The sequence below is a fragment of the Arachis hypogaea genome, chromosome 19 (genome assembly GCF_003086295.3).
Source record: "Arachis hypogaea cultivar Tifrunner chromosome 19, arahy.Tifrunner.gnm2.J5K5, whole genome shotgun sequence".
In the NCBI taxonomy this organism is placed as follows: domain Eukaryota; kingdom Viridiplantae; phylum Streptophyta; class Magnoliopsida; order Fabales; family Fabaceae; genus Arachis; species Arachis hypogaea.
The window spans coordinates 138,650,011-138,663,500 of record NC_092054.1 but is presented as its reverse complement, the minus strand read 5'-3'; positions in this window follow the sequence as shown (position 1 = coordinate 138,663,500).

Sequence of the window (13,490 nt, the reverse complement as noted above, 5' to 3'; positions counted from 1 at the left end):
CCGCATTGGTCCCAAGCTATTCTAGTGTGTTTTCAGAATCCCGCCCGGTGGTGAGTATACCTTTCTGTGTTACACAGCATTCAATTGGTTAAAATGGTTTCGGTCTCTAAGGTTTTTCCTTTTTTCTACCTTTTCCACTGATCATTTTATACTATTTTATACACATCTATGTTGTAGTTGACGATTTCCCACTGTTCGATAGTGGGAATGCTACCCATGTCTCAAAAGAAAGAAGATTTCACCGGTTGAAAACCATACAACTAAGGCGTTTTGTCAACTAGTGTGCTATGGATATTGAAGATGACAGGATGGAGTTCAGGGGGCATTTCATCCTGCTCGTGCTGAAGATGTTTCTGTGTCCGACCGTGCAACACATCATCTCGCCATGGCACAATGATACAATTCTTGATGTATCTGATCCGGGGAGATACCGTTGGTTGTTGCATATTTTCAAATCGTTAGAACAGGCAATCAGGAAGTACCAACGTAAAAAGAACAAGTCCTGTGAGGGTTGTATGTTCGCTTTACTGGTAACCTTTTAAATTCAAAATGGTATTTAATCTGACTAACCCTTGCATCCCAAAAATTAAGTTGTGTCTACAATATCTCTAGGTCTTGTACTTTCAGAAGCTAAAGCATGGTAAACTCGAGAATTGTCAAGAACCTGAGCCGTGGCTTTCTGCATGAACTTCTGAGGAGCTCAGCGCTATGGCATCAACTGTTCAACCCGAGGTATTCATTGAAACAATGCTAACAGTTTCCTATATCATGTAGAATTTTTTTTTATTTTTTTAGTTTTTATTTATGTGTTCATATGAGGTATTTATAATGCGAACGTCGTTTTCTCTTGTAATTAACTGCACGTTCCCTTCAGAAGACTTGACATTTGTGGTTGTGCCTTGAATTATTAATTACTCCAATTTGTCGAAAATGGGTGTGTCTTCTATTTTAACCGTGCTTTGATGTGTTCTTGCTGGATGTATCTTTAGCTGTATGTATCTTCTGATCAGTTGATGGTCCAAATAGAATTGCAGCGACACCGGTGGGAACGACGGTGGGGTCGTCGAAGGTCCCGCAAGAGAGGTCATAATGGACGTAGGTCCTGAAAGAGAAGATGCAGACCGCACAATAAGACCTGTAGGATCCACAAAAGTAAGTTAAGATTACCATTTAAAGAACCTTTTAGTTACATGTTTTAAACATAAATCAAGAAAACAGTACAGTTTATTTTTAAACTTTTATTGCTAATACCATGTTTAATATTCCTTGAAGAGATGTATATATTTAAGTTGTGTTGTTAGTGTGATTTGAAGGCACTTCGTACTTCTTGGGTATGAATAGTTTGGTGTTGTGAATTCATGAATTTGATCACAGAGGGGGTGTTAGAAACGGATCAATGCACACGGATGCACATGCAGTTGCATCGGACGGTGAAGACGATGACGACGATCCCATTGCAAAGAGACTGTGCCAAAAATTTGATTGGACAAGGACACCTAAATCTCGTATGACAAAAGGGGAGACCAACATGACCAGTGAAAGAGACAAAACAGAGAAACCAAAAGTGAGTAAAATGTTGCGTTTTAAGAATTTGTAAGTTGCATGTTTCCAAGTTAGAACACGAGCACGAGTCAACTTATGTTTAAACAAGTTATTGGTGATGCCATGTTTTAAAAAACCTTCATGATATGCTGTATTAGTTTATCTTGCGTTCATTGTGTGGTTTGAAAGCACTTCGAGGTTTTTGTGTTCCACTAGTTTGATGTTGCGTTCAGGGATTCGACAACAAAGGGGAGTTAGTAGCTCCACAGTGCGCACAAATGCTCCTTCATTTGCATCCAACAAGGATGACGATGATGAGCAAGAAACTCCACAGCAAAATGCAGTGGAGAAAAACACCTCAGCATCACAGGACAGAAGGGGACACCGCCACAACCTGCCAGCCAGAAACAACAAAGCAACCAACCGAGACGGATGATCTTGAACCAAAAACTCCGTCAACAGCATTGGTTCAGTATTCAGGAATTGATGAATATTCTAGTGAACTTTTTGACAGGCGAGTGAATACTAAATAACTTTGCTTCCGGTAATAGTATGCATGGTTTTTGTTATCGCCTCCTTAAAATTCATAAAGGTTGACCACCTTACAGAGTTATTTTTGAAACAGAAATCCTGACATCTTATCATAGGGAGATTCGGAGTGCGAAATCTATGGGCAGATATCAAACAGCGTTACGGCTCGAAACCCATTAGCGTCGATCCAATCTAAACCATTATTCCAAAAGGTTCTTCTTGCCGCACACCTAGTCCACAGTGCCCCTCATTCTCACTTATGATGATGCAGATCTTCGTAACACCCACACCATCCCCAGGGCCCTTTTATCCGTTACTTCGGGGATGAAAACTCACTGAGTGGGATGAACAATGAATCAGAGGGTGGGGTATGGACACATCTCTTGATAGCCATCAAATAGTAGCGTCGTATGAGCGTAGACCACACCTAGTGCTGGTAAGGAAGGACTTGTGCACGCTGAGACCACGTGCTTGACTCAATAACAATGTATGTAACCCAAATTCATGTTACTCCAATTTGTTTTGATCTCATATTTTGGAAACATTTATATTTTACAAGATGGTTATGTAGGTCGTGCACTGGATGTGTTGCGCATTCAATGTCTCAGGGTTAAACCGACTCACGCATGACTTCTACTGTATGTGTCCGGGGATTCTAGTAAGGATACGTTTATATGAATCATTTATGTACGTTAAAACTTATGAACACTTGCAAATTCATCTTTAGACAGGAAATGGTATTAGTTCCAAAAAATCTTATGCACTTTGAGGACGGGCCAAATCCAGTGTAGGGTAGGATTGGGTGAACATTTTGGTGTCGATACAAAGTATTTTGATAAGGTAGCAGTTTCAAAGAGAAAATGGGTAAGTCTGTTTGCCATATGATAAGTTACTAATATCGTTACACCCAAACAATGGATATGTATTTTTCTTTATAAGTGCACGTAATCTGCCTAGTTACAATTGTATATTGTTGTAGTGATTTTTCCTTGTATGTATGACCCATCACTAGTGGGTGTATGCATTTGATGTATCCGGAAAAGGACTGTTCGTACTAGATAATTTAAACACTAAATCACATGATACAACACGGATGAGGCTAGATGCATATGCGGTTACCATGATATCTTATCACTCTGTTGCTCTATTTAACCCTTGTTATTGTATTCCGTTTAAACTTTGAATGTGTGTCAGGCGAGGCTCATTGAAGACATGGCACATGTGGCCCTCCCCACTTATAAGCCCACTCAAAAAGGGCTACCTTGCACATATGCCTTTGTTCCAATACAACCAAATGGGTGAGTCCCCCTCAAAATCTTGCAATATCTTAATTGTTAGTGTCATTGAGTTGCATACTGGTTCTCCTAATACATTCTGTTGTTTCCATTCACATAGTTTTGATTATGGTGTGTACACAATAAAATTAATAGAGTATTGGACTAAAGGCAGGATACTGAATGACTGGGATTATGTGAGCTTCTAAATTCTATATCTAACTAACTGATTTTTTGAAACACACGTCACTGTCTATATCTAAATGCATTCATTCAACATTGATTTTCACATGCAGGACACCATCAAGTTATATAGGTTGGAAATAATGCTAGAAATCATTATGTGTCATAAAAATTCAGCCATTGGAGGTGCTTTGAATGCCTTTGACAGCCGTCCTCGACCTGCTTTGCACCGCAACCAACCAAGGAACAAATGTAAGGAGGTTATGACACTGTTCACAGCACCTGACATAAAGAGCATGCTTCAGCAAGCTACAGGATCGCTGAAGAAAAAGACCATCAATAGGAGCTAAACATGAGAATAAAAAGGCTGTTTATTACATTCTTGTTTACCTAGGCCAGGAATACCCACTCGTTCTTATCTATATTTTGTTGGGACTAGATATTTTCCATGTCTTACACAAAGTCACTGTTTGTTTTGGGTTCTTATATTGTTAGCAGGTACTTGTTCTTGGACCCTTGTTGAACTTTGTTGGTTAATTCAACGAGAATACATGTACTATGGATATGAATCTTGTCTTTCGGAGATTGATTTGTGATAATTTTGTGCACAGGTTAAACACTTGCTACGTTTTGAAGTATTTTTTCCAGTGGTTAAACATGTTGAGGTTTCAAGGTGTTATTTCTGGATGTATCTACTTATGTTAGTCGTGTATTGTTAGTCATGTATTGTTCACAAGTGTCTGAAAATGGATGTATCTTCTGTTGAAAGTGTTTTGATATGGATGTGTTTTCTGCTAGAGGTGTCTATGTTAGTCCTGTATTGTTCGCATGTGTCTGAAAATGGAAGTGTCTTCTTCTGAAATTGTCTTGATATGGATGTGTCTTTTACTGGAGGTGTCTATATCAGTCCTATGTTGTTCGTAGGTGTTTAAAAATAGGTGTCTTCCGCTGGAAGTGTCTTGATATTGATGTGTCTTCTGTTGGAGATGTCTATGTTAGTTCTGTATTGTTTGCAGGTGTCTAAAAACAGATGTGTCTTCTGATAGAATTGTCTTTAACCGATGTGTCTTTCGAGTTTCCGCTTAGCTATGGATGTGTCTTCTGAGGGACGTGTTTCTTTTTGCCGTGACTTCTTCGGAGGTATCTATAGTTTAATGTGTCTTCTGATAAAGGTATCTCCTTTCAATGTGTCTTTCGTGTTTTCATTTAATCATGGATGTGTCTTTCGAAGGGCGTGTCTATTTTCGTCGTGTCTTCTTCAGAGGTGTTTATATATGTATGTGTCTTCTGCTGGAGGTGTCTTAGACTAATGTGTCCTTCGACATGAGTTGTTTATTTGGTTCGTGTCTTATGTGTATGTGTCTTTTTACAGAAGCATCTTCCATCGGATATATGTTTTGTTTCACGTTGCTTTTGTGGGCTTCTATGTCACTGGATGTGCATTGTAACAGAGGTTTCATTTTTTTATCTTTTTTTTTTTCATTTTCAATAGAATCAAGGTTTCAAACTTAGAAAGCTTATAACATTATAATCATATCATATCAGTGGATCAAAAACCTCAATAAGTAATGATATAAACTCAACTTAAAATTGTTTATTACATAAAAAACCTGAATACTTTGTTAAAGACAAGTGGAAAAAAATCAAAAATAAAAAAAAAGAGAAATCTCCTTACAAATCTATAATCAAAAGTCTTCTAAGTATTTCGAAACGAGTTTAACAAAGACATGAACCCACCATGTTCCTGTTATTCATTCGCTCTCACAGCAGAACCCACCACTAGATTTGGATTGATTGCTTCATTATTTTCCTAAAAAAATCACCACGCATAAAAAAATAGTTTCAACTTTATCCATCAAGTCATGTTAACAAGTGGTTCGAAACTAACCAAATAGTAAAGACATACCGGTGCATTCTTCTTCTTTCTTCACTTGGATTTCTTGATCGAGGTGTCCAGTTCAAATCCAAGTCTCTTCACTCTCGACCGACCCTTCGTTGCCACCTTTGAAGGACCTTGAATGTCAGATGCACCACGAGCGGGGTCACACTGTAACACTATGCTGTTCTGTATAGTGGGAACACTTTTAAACCCCAATTTGGCACGATAATCAAACAACTTAGCTGTTAACTCGTCAAAACCCGAATGTAACATGGCCGCTTCTTCTTCACATGTCACGAAATCCTGGGCAACATTAAAGAAGTGTGAACACAATCCTCTGAATAAGTTGTGGCTTTCATTGAATCGCTTCTCGTCGTGGCTGCTCTTGATGAAAGTGTGTTTGTGTTGTACATTCTTTCTCCATTGAGGGAGAACATAGCAAGATGGTACTCTGTCTACTCTGTAATAAAAGAACACAGCAAGGCAGTGGCAACAAAGAATACCTCTTAATTTAAACATGTTGCACTCGCACCGAACGTTATGTCGATGGGTCAAACTCGATACTGTTCGTGCAGTACCTAGGCTCCCCATAAAGAATGTATTGCTCGTCCACAGTCGCCCGAACCAAATCTCCCTCTTGAGTCACACCACAGACTAAACAATTCCCTTTTTTCTTGAATTTCTGTTGTATTTCCCTAAACATAGAGATTGTGTACTCACGCTGAAACTGTCTTTCAATTGTAAAGCTGGATGAACAGGGGACAACTCCTTTAGAGTGTGCAGCATTGTCCTCCAATTCCTTTTTCTCTTTGTTCCCAAGCACATTGTTTACTCATGCACGAACTGAGCCAATCTACTCTTACAATGCAAGAACCCGTCGTAAAAAAGCGTGCATACTCTCACTCCTCTGGGTACTTATCATACTAGCCTAAAATTCACCTCTAAAATAGACTCGAACCCACATTCGATGATCGTCATAAAGGTCTACAAAAAACAAAAGAAAAGGCAAAAACAACCATCATGAACACTTGGCTACATCACAACACACATCTACAGACTTAGTGAACCAAGTAGACATCGACCTTCCAAACAGAGACATCACATAAAGTATCTAAATAGGTTATAAATCATCCGATGACAACGGGACCTAAATTCGAGCACAATAAAGACAAAAGCAGCACAAGAAATCTACTCTCAAAAAAGAACATACAAGCACAATACAAAATGAACATGATACCCATCTATTATGCTCTAGGTTGAACTCAGCAATGAATTGAGCCCAATCCTTCTTGAAAGATTCCACAGACTGGGCATTCCAAACAGTGCCAGTTATTTTAGCATGTATTTCTCTGTACCGAGCATATCCTCCGAGCTTATGCAGTATCTTCTTCAATATGTGTCATATGCACTATCAGTGGCAAGTATTTGGAAGGACATTCATAATAGCACAAAACACGGACTTGCATTTGTCCATGATGATGGCCTGTGGGGGAGATCCCATGCAATTCAGTCATTGCTTAAGGATCCACTCAAAACTACGTATTTTCTCATTCTCCAAGAAAGCACACCCGAGCAGAGCGGACTCCTATGATAGTTGACACCAACAAAAGATGAAAATGGTAGTCCATGCCTGCAATAAATCCAGCCAAAAGTAAGAACTTGCAATAGTGTCAAAGCAATAAAACTTTCAATTGAGGCAGAAAAACAAACATACTTATTTTTACTGTAAGTTATATCAAATAATACTATGTCTCTATAATATTTGTAGGATGTCCTACACCTTGCATCGACCTAGAGTGCACTCCTAAACTTGTTAGCTGCGTCCACATCTACTGCATAAAAGAAATTTGGGTTGATCTCTTTCATTCACATGAAATAGCTCATCATTTTCTTGACATCCACATTTTTCGTCAGCATAGTGTAGATTGCTTGTAATGAAATTTCTCACATCCTTTTCTAAGTAACCCAAATTTGATGACCCACCAACCTCGTTTGCCAGTGTGAGGTAAGTCTTGTTGGGTCGTATGCTAGCCTCATCGTTGTCCTGAATCACACACTTGGCATGCATGGTCAGTTCCCTGTACTCGTGGTAATGCATATCTTGCTTGGCAGAACACGGGTGGGTATACTTCAATTCTAATTTGGACACCATCCAATTATCCTTCTACCTATCAAACATCACGTACATCCTTGCTCTGCATCTGGCAGTTGTTATTTTCCTTACCCGAGATGCTACCTTCACTTGAGACTCCTGATAACCTTCACAATTGTAATGTATCGATTGGTTAATGGGTATCATTGATTCCTTCCTTGACTTGTCAAAGTTGGTATTCCTAATCCTAGTCACGAACCCTAGTTTCTTTGCATAATTAGAATAGAACTCTTGTGCCCACTACAACGAAACAAATCACAATCCTACGTACGGAATTTTCTCTATTGGAATTTTGGTGTGATCTGCCAACTGCAGATCCATTCAAACAACACGACATTCATCACCGAACACACTTATTCATAGAATATATTTCGGACCAAATGACTCAATTCCGATGCATCCTCCTCTAACTCAATAACGTCTACAAATTCTTTCCCCTGAAATAAAAAACCAAGAACATAGCACAAAAAAAAAAAGATAACCATCCACTATTCAACACTCATAAAAACTCTTCCGACATACACTTATTCATTCATAACACCAATTAATAAACAAACAAAAGTACACTGATTAAAAACATAACTATCGATATTAATATCTAGAAAATAAAAATCTAATCAAAGTTGCAAATATCAAAGCAACATGGTAAAGAAAAAATAATTAAAAAACCACATCATATGTCGAAATTGTAGCATCATGCGAGCATAAAAGAAAGAATATCCACACCAATTCTAATTCAATGAACAAAAAACCACAATCCTTCCAAAAAAGAGTGTCACTGTCAATACCCCAAAAATTAAATAAAAAACACGTTGCAAAGAAACATGACCAATTATACTACTATACATAATTTACCTTGTCTACACGTTGAGTTTCCTCTTCACTCAGAGACGGGACATTGGCATCAGTGGAATTAGAATGATCATCCACATCATATGAAGTGTCATACATTTCTTCTTCACAACTTGATGGATCCATCAATGCCATGTGGAATAATCGCCTTCAACGGGGACACATACATCTTTCTCCTATGGAGTTGGAATACTATTTGTCAACGAGTGGGGCTGTTGACGTTGCCAGCGGTATGTGAGGGATGTTCACGTTGCTCCTATGAAGGTGGAAGGCTATGGCTGAACGAAAGTGGAACGTCATGGCTCACTGTGCATCCACGACAACGAAGACACCTACGGTGGGGTTGGGGCGCATTATCAGTGCGTAGGATGAGTTTTTCTTTTACAGGAATGGTGGTGCCACAAAATGGGATTGGCGGGAGGGGGCAGTCACCGTCGAATGGTAATTGTGGCGTCCCGGTGACTAAAAAAGTTCCAGGACAGAGATATGGCTGGCGAGGAGTAAGAGGATTAAGGTTGCGTGAGGGTTGCGTGACGCCTTCAAGATTGATGTGATTACTACTCATGCACGGTTACAAATCCTAATTCTTTCAAAATTATACTTAATGGACTCCACTACATTCCTAATTGAGATTAAAAAATAATAATTAATTATTGTTGGTAAAAATTGGCAAATATCTATCTTGGCACCCTATACTTATGTCATATTTTATAAAATATAAGAATATTAATTATAATATTATCTAAATTTTAATAGAGGTCAAGATGTAGTTAATTATAAAATAAATAAATAAAATATGATGATATTAACCGTAAATTTTACCAAATCTCAACTAAAAGGAGTAACCAAAATGTGATTATGAGTTAAGAAATATTTAAAAGTATCGGAAGTGTCGACTAGATTAACATATTCTGTTAGGATTTTTTTAACCTTAACAGAGTTTTTGTGCCTCTAGGTCAATGTTATCTTTAGGATCATTACATCACACAACTTTCAACTCTTATTCACACTAGTACGTATGTTCTCTTTGGTGCTTAGCAAAGAATAAAGGGAGTTGGCATGGTTCTGAATCGGGGAGTGATAATGAAAGTGATGATGTGGTACAATCGGAGGAAGCAGACATAAAGAGAGGTGTTGATAATTGCATTAATAGTCTCATTGAAAAGTTGTTTACTGATAAAGCTTTTTCAACAAAAATTATGGAAGGGGCGACATTGCGGCTATTTGGGGATGATAAGAAGGATTAGGGTGATGGAGATCGATCACAATCAATTCCAATTCTTCTTTGATAAGGAGTGGATGTGATGAGGATTGAGAAAGGTTCTTCATGGCTTTTGAAGTACTATACTCTCCATGTTCAACAGTGGAAAGAAGAAATAAGGATTAAAGATCAATTAATCACCAATCTCTCAATATGGATTCAATTCTGGGGGTTCCTAGAATCGTTTAAAATGTTGGAGGTGGCACGAAAGATGGGGGAAAGACTAAGCAAAGTGCCGAAGGTAGGTAGGATTGTTTGATATAAAGTGGAAGGAAACTTCGATGACGAAAGTGAGAATAGTGATGGAAGGAAGTCAAACTATTAAAGACTCTCTTAAGATTTTTGTCCCAAACAAAAATAGAATAGATGTGGTGGTGCGGTATGAAAGGTTGGAAACGATTTGTACGTATTGCGCAAAAATAGTCCATGAACAAAAAATATGTTTGCGTTTATGGAAGATACAGAAGGAAACAAACTAAGGGAGGACAAAATAGGCGAATGAATATAGGCTAACCAAGTTGACATAAGGGTCGAAGACAAGGAGAAATTGAAGAGCAAAGGGAAGAAGAGAGTCCAATTTGGTCCTCCTATGCGTAGAAAGAAGCCACAGCCAAACTGTTTAATAGAAGGCCTTTCAAAGTGGAAAGGAAACTAGGAGAGTGACTGATTATGGAGAATAACAAGATGATAAGAAAATGAGTGGGGTTCGGAGGGGACAGTGATAAAAATCTCAAATCTAAGCCAATCAGTAGACTTTAATGCTTTCAAACAAAAATAAATAGCAGCAAAGTCCTTATTGAAAATTAAATGAACACTGCTAGTTAAAAACCATAAAATGGCAAAGCTTATGTCTAATGAATTCAATACGAGCATTATGGGAGAATTGACACTCTATCTTGAGCTGCAAATTAAACAAACTACTTAAGGTATCTTCGTGCACCAAGAAAAATATGGAAAGGAGCTGGTCAAGAAGTTTGGTTTGAAAATGCAAAGCCTATAGACACTCCTATGCATCCAAACATAAAGATGTTGAAGGATAAACATGACAAAAATGTTAATAAGACTCGATATAGAGGAATGATTGGATCTTTGATGTATTTAACCTCATCAAAGCTTGACATCATTCAAAGTGGAATATGTTGCTTCCTAGGCAAACCCTTCAATGCTTGTGTAGTAAGAAGTAAGCTACAGTTTCTCTTTCAACTGCTGAGGCGGAATATATAGTAGTTTCCTTCTGCTGCTCCTAGGTTCTATGGTTGAAAACTCAACTAATTTATTATAAGATTAAGGCTGAAAATATTTTCCTTATGTGCAATAACATGAGTGTCATTAACGTTTCCAAAAATTCAGTTTTGCACTCTTGTATTAAATATATTGAAGTGAAATATCACTTAATACGTGAATATGTACAAAAAAATTATTGATGTTTAGTTTGTTAAATCAGATGATCAATTAGCTGATATTTTCACTAAAATCTTAGCTAAAGATAGATTTTGTAAATTAAGAACTGCTTTGAGAATTTTAAGTGCTTTTGAAATATTTTAATTAAACTGATGAGATTTTGAGTTGTTTTCTCTTATGTCGAGACAAGATTTTCTGGGCAAATGATGAACAAGTTCATTTTTCAACCTGCCTTCTTTATATTTTTTTTTGAATTATTATGTGATCTCTGCATTTATTTGAAAAATATTTTTAAATTGCATTAAAATAGATTTTATTCAAAGTATTTTCAGTATTAATCATCTTATTTATTCTAAAATTTTTTCTATTTTAAAGGGATTTTATTCTTACATTAGTTGTTAATGCCTTTAGCCTTTCACACATCATTTTGCTACTGCTGATGGTTGTATCTTTTTTAATTTTCCTCCTTGATGACAAAAGGAAAAAAAATTAAAGGGATTAAATTTTTAGGCTTATGCCTTATAGATGTTTTTTTGGTATCTTCTGTATGTTTTGATATTGGTTTTATTAACTTTGATATGTCTTATTTTTTCTGCTATAGTATCTTATATTATAAGCACCATGTTTTGTTATGTTATTTTAGTATATGGTCAGGTACCACAATTTTGTGTTCTTACTCTTGATTGATGGATGCTCATAAATAGAGAGAGTTTGCTGAAATTCAAAAAAGCCATTCATACATTTCTCTTTAATTTAAATTTAATCATGTTTGTCAATAAGAAAGAGATTGTTGAGTTAAGAATTGATTTGATACCTTATGACAAATGTAATTAACTATTTCCTATTATAATTAACTATTATGATGATTTATGCAAGAATCAATCAAGGATGACCAAACTAGCAAGAGAGGTTATGCAAATCAGCATCATTAAGAGGAATATCATTGAAGATATCAAGCCAAACTTGAAAATATATTATCATGAGTATTTGGATATCTGCTAAACATTATCAAGATAAAGAAGGAAAATATTTCTACTTCAATGTCAATGGAATCAACTCATAAATGGTGTAATGGCTAGTTGATGAATTAGGAATGATTCCAACATTAAAGAAAGCAATCAAGCTCTATAAAAGAAAATTTTATCCAAGAAAGAGGCAACATTTTTCATGCATATTATAGATCACACAAACAACCTTTGACTCCTTGTTATTTGAGTGTGTTCTGAGTTCTCTTTTTTTCTAGATTCAAGTTTACTTTGAGAGATATAAAAGACAAAGAGAGTAGTGCATACAAAGGTATTTTAATCTTTGTTTGAGTGTTTTGAGTTCGAAAAGTGTACTAGTTTAGAGTGCACTTAGTTCTCCTTAACTAAATTGGGTTAGCACCTAAGTGAGTGACTAAACTTGGGATAGTTTAGGTGAAGAAACAAGAGTATGAGTCTCTTGGTATTGGAGTTTGTAATCTATATTGATTATAGTAGAAATTTTACAATTATTGTAGTGAAGACTAGACGTAGATCAAATTGCACTTCGTGGCCAAACCAGGATATATTGAGGCATCACTCTTCTCTTTCTCTATTCTCTGCATTTTCTCTTCTGCACTACAAGACGAGAAAAAAATCGAAAATAATCTCCTAAAACTAGAATTCTGCAAATTTGTTTATTAAGTGATAAAGGTGGTTTCTTGATTCAACTCCCTTTTCAACTCACTTGGGAACCTTCAATTTGTGTGATAAAAATATTTGAATGTTAATTTTATACATGGATAAATTATATGATCCTTACTCAAGTAAAAAAGTTCTTGATGTGTTGCGAATGAAGTTTCTATCTTTACAATGTTCTCGTTGATAACAAGTGAATATAGATTCAATATGCAAATAACAGTGGATGAATATTGAACATATTTAAGAACATAGAAAAATATATACCTTGATAATAAATTTGGATTGAAAACATATACAAACATATTGCCTGCCTCATACTTAGATTTATCTCACTATCCATTTTTAAAAAAGTGGTTATTCCCTATTCAAATTCAAATAATTTTTATTAAAACATCTTATGCACATCACTCTTAAACTTAAAATTTGTTATATCAACTATAATGCTTAAAAAAAAGAAAGAAAATATAAAAAAAGACACCATCCATGAGATAAGAAAAGTAAAAGACATAATGATTTTCTCATGTTCCAACTTCAGAAACACCATATATTATTTACAATAAGAAAGAATGCTCATGAGTTACTTTACCTTATTTCCATAACTCAAGTAAAAGTTTTTTTTATCTATTTTTTCCCTAAATCCGAATTGTATCTTTCTTATTTTCTTTTACAAAACAAAAAAGACCATTTCTATTTTGATATAAATTATTCCTAGTTTTCATAGTGTATAAAACCAACAATGACACCATATATT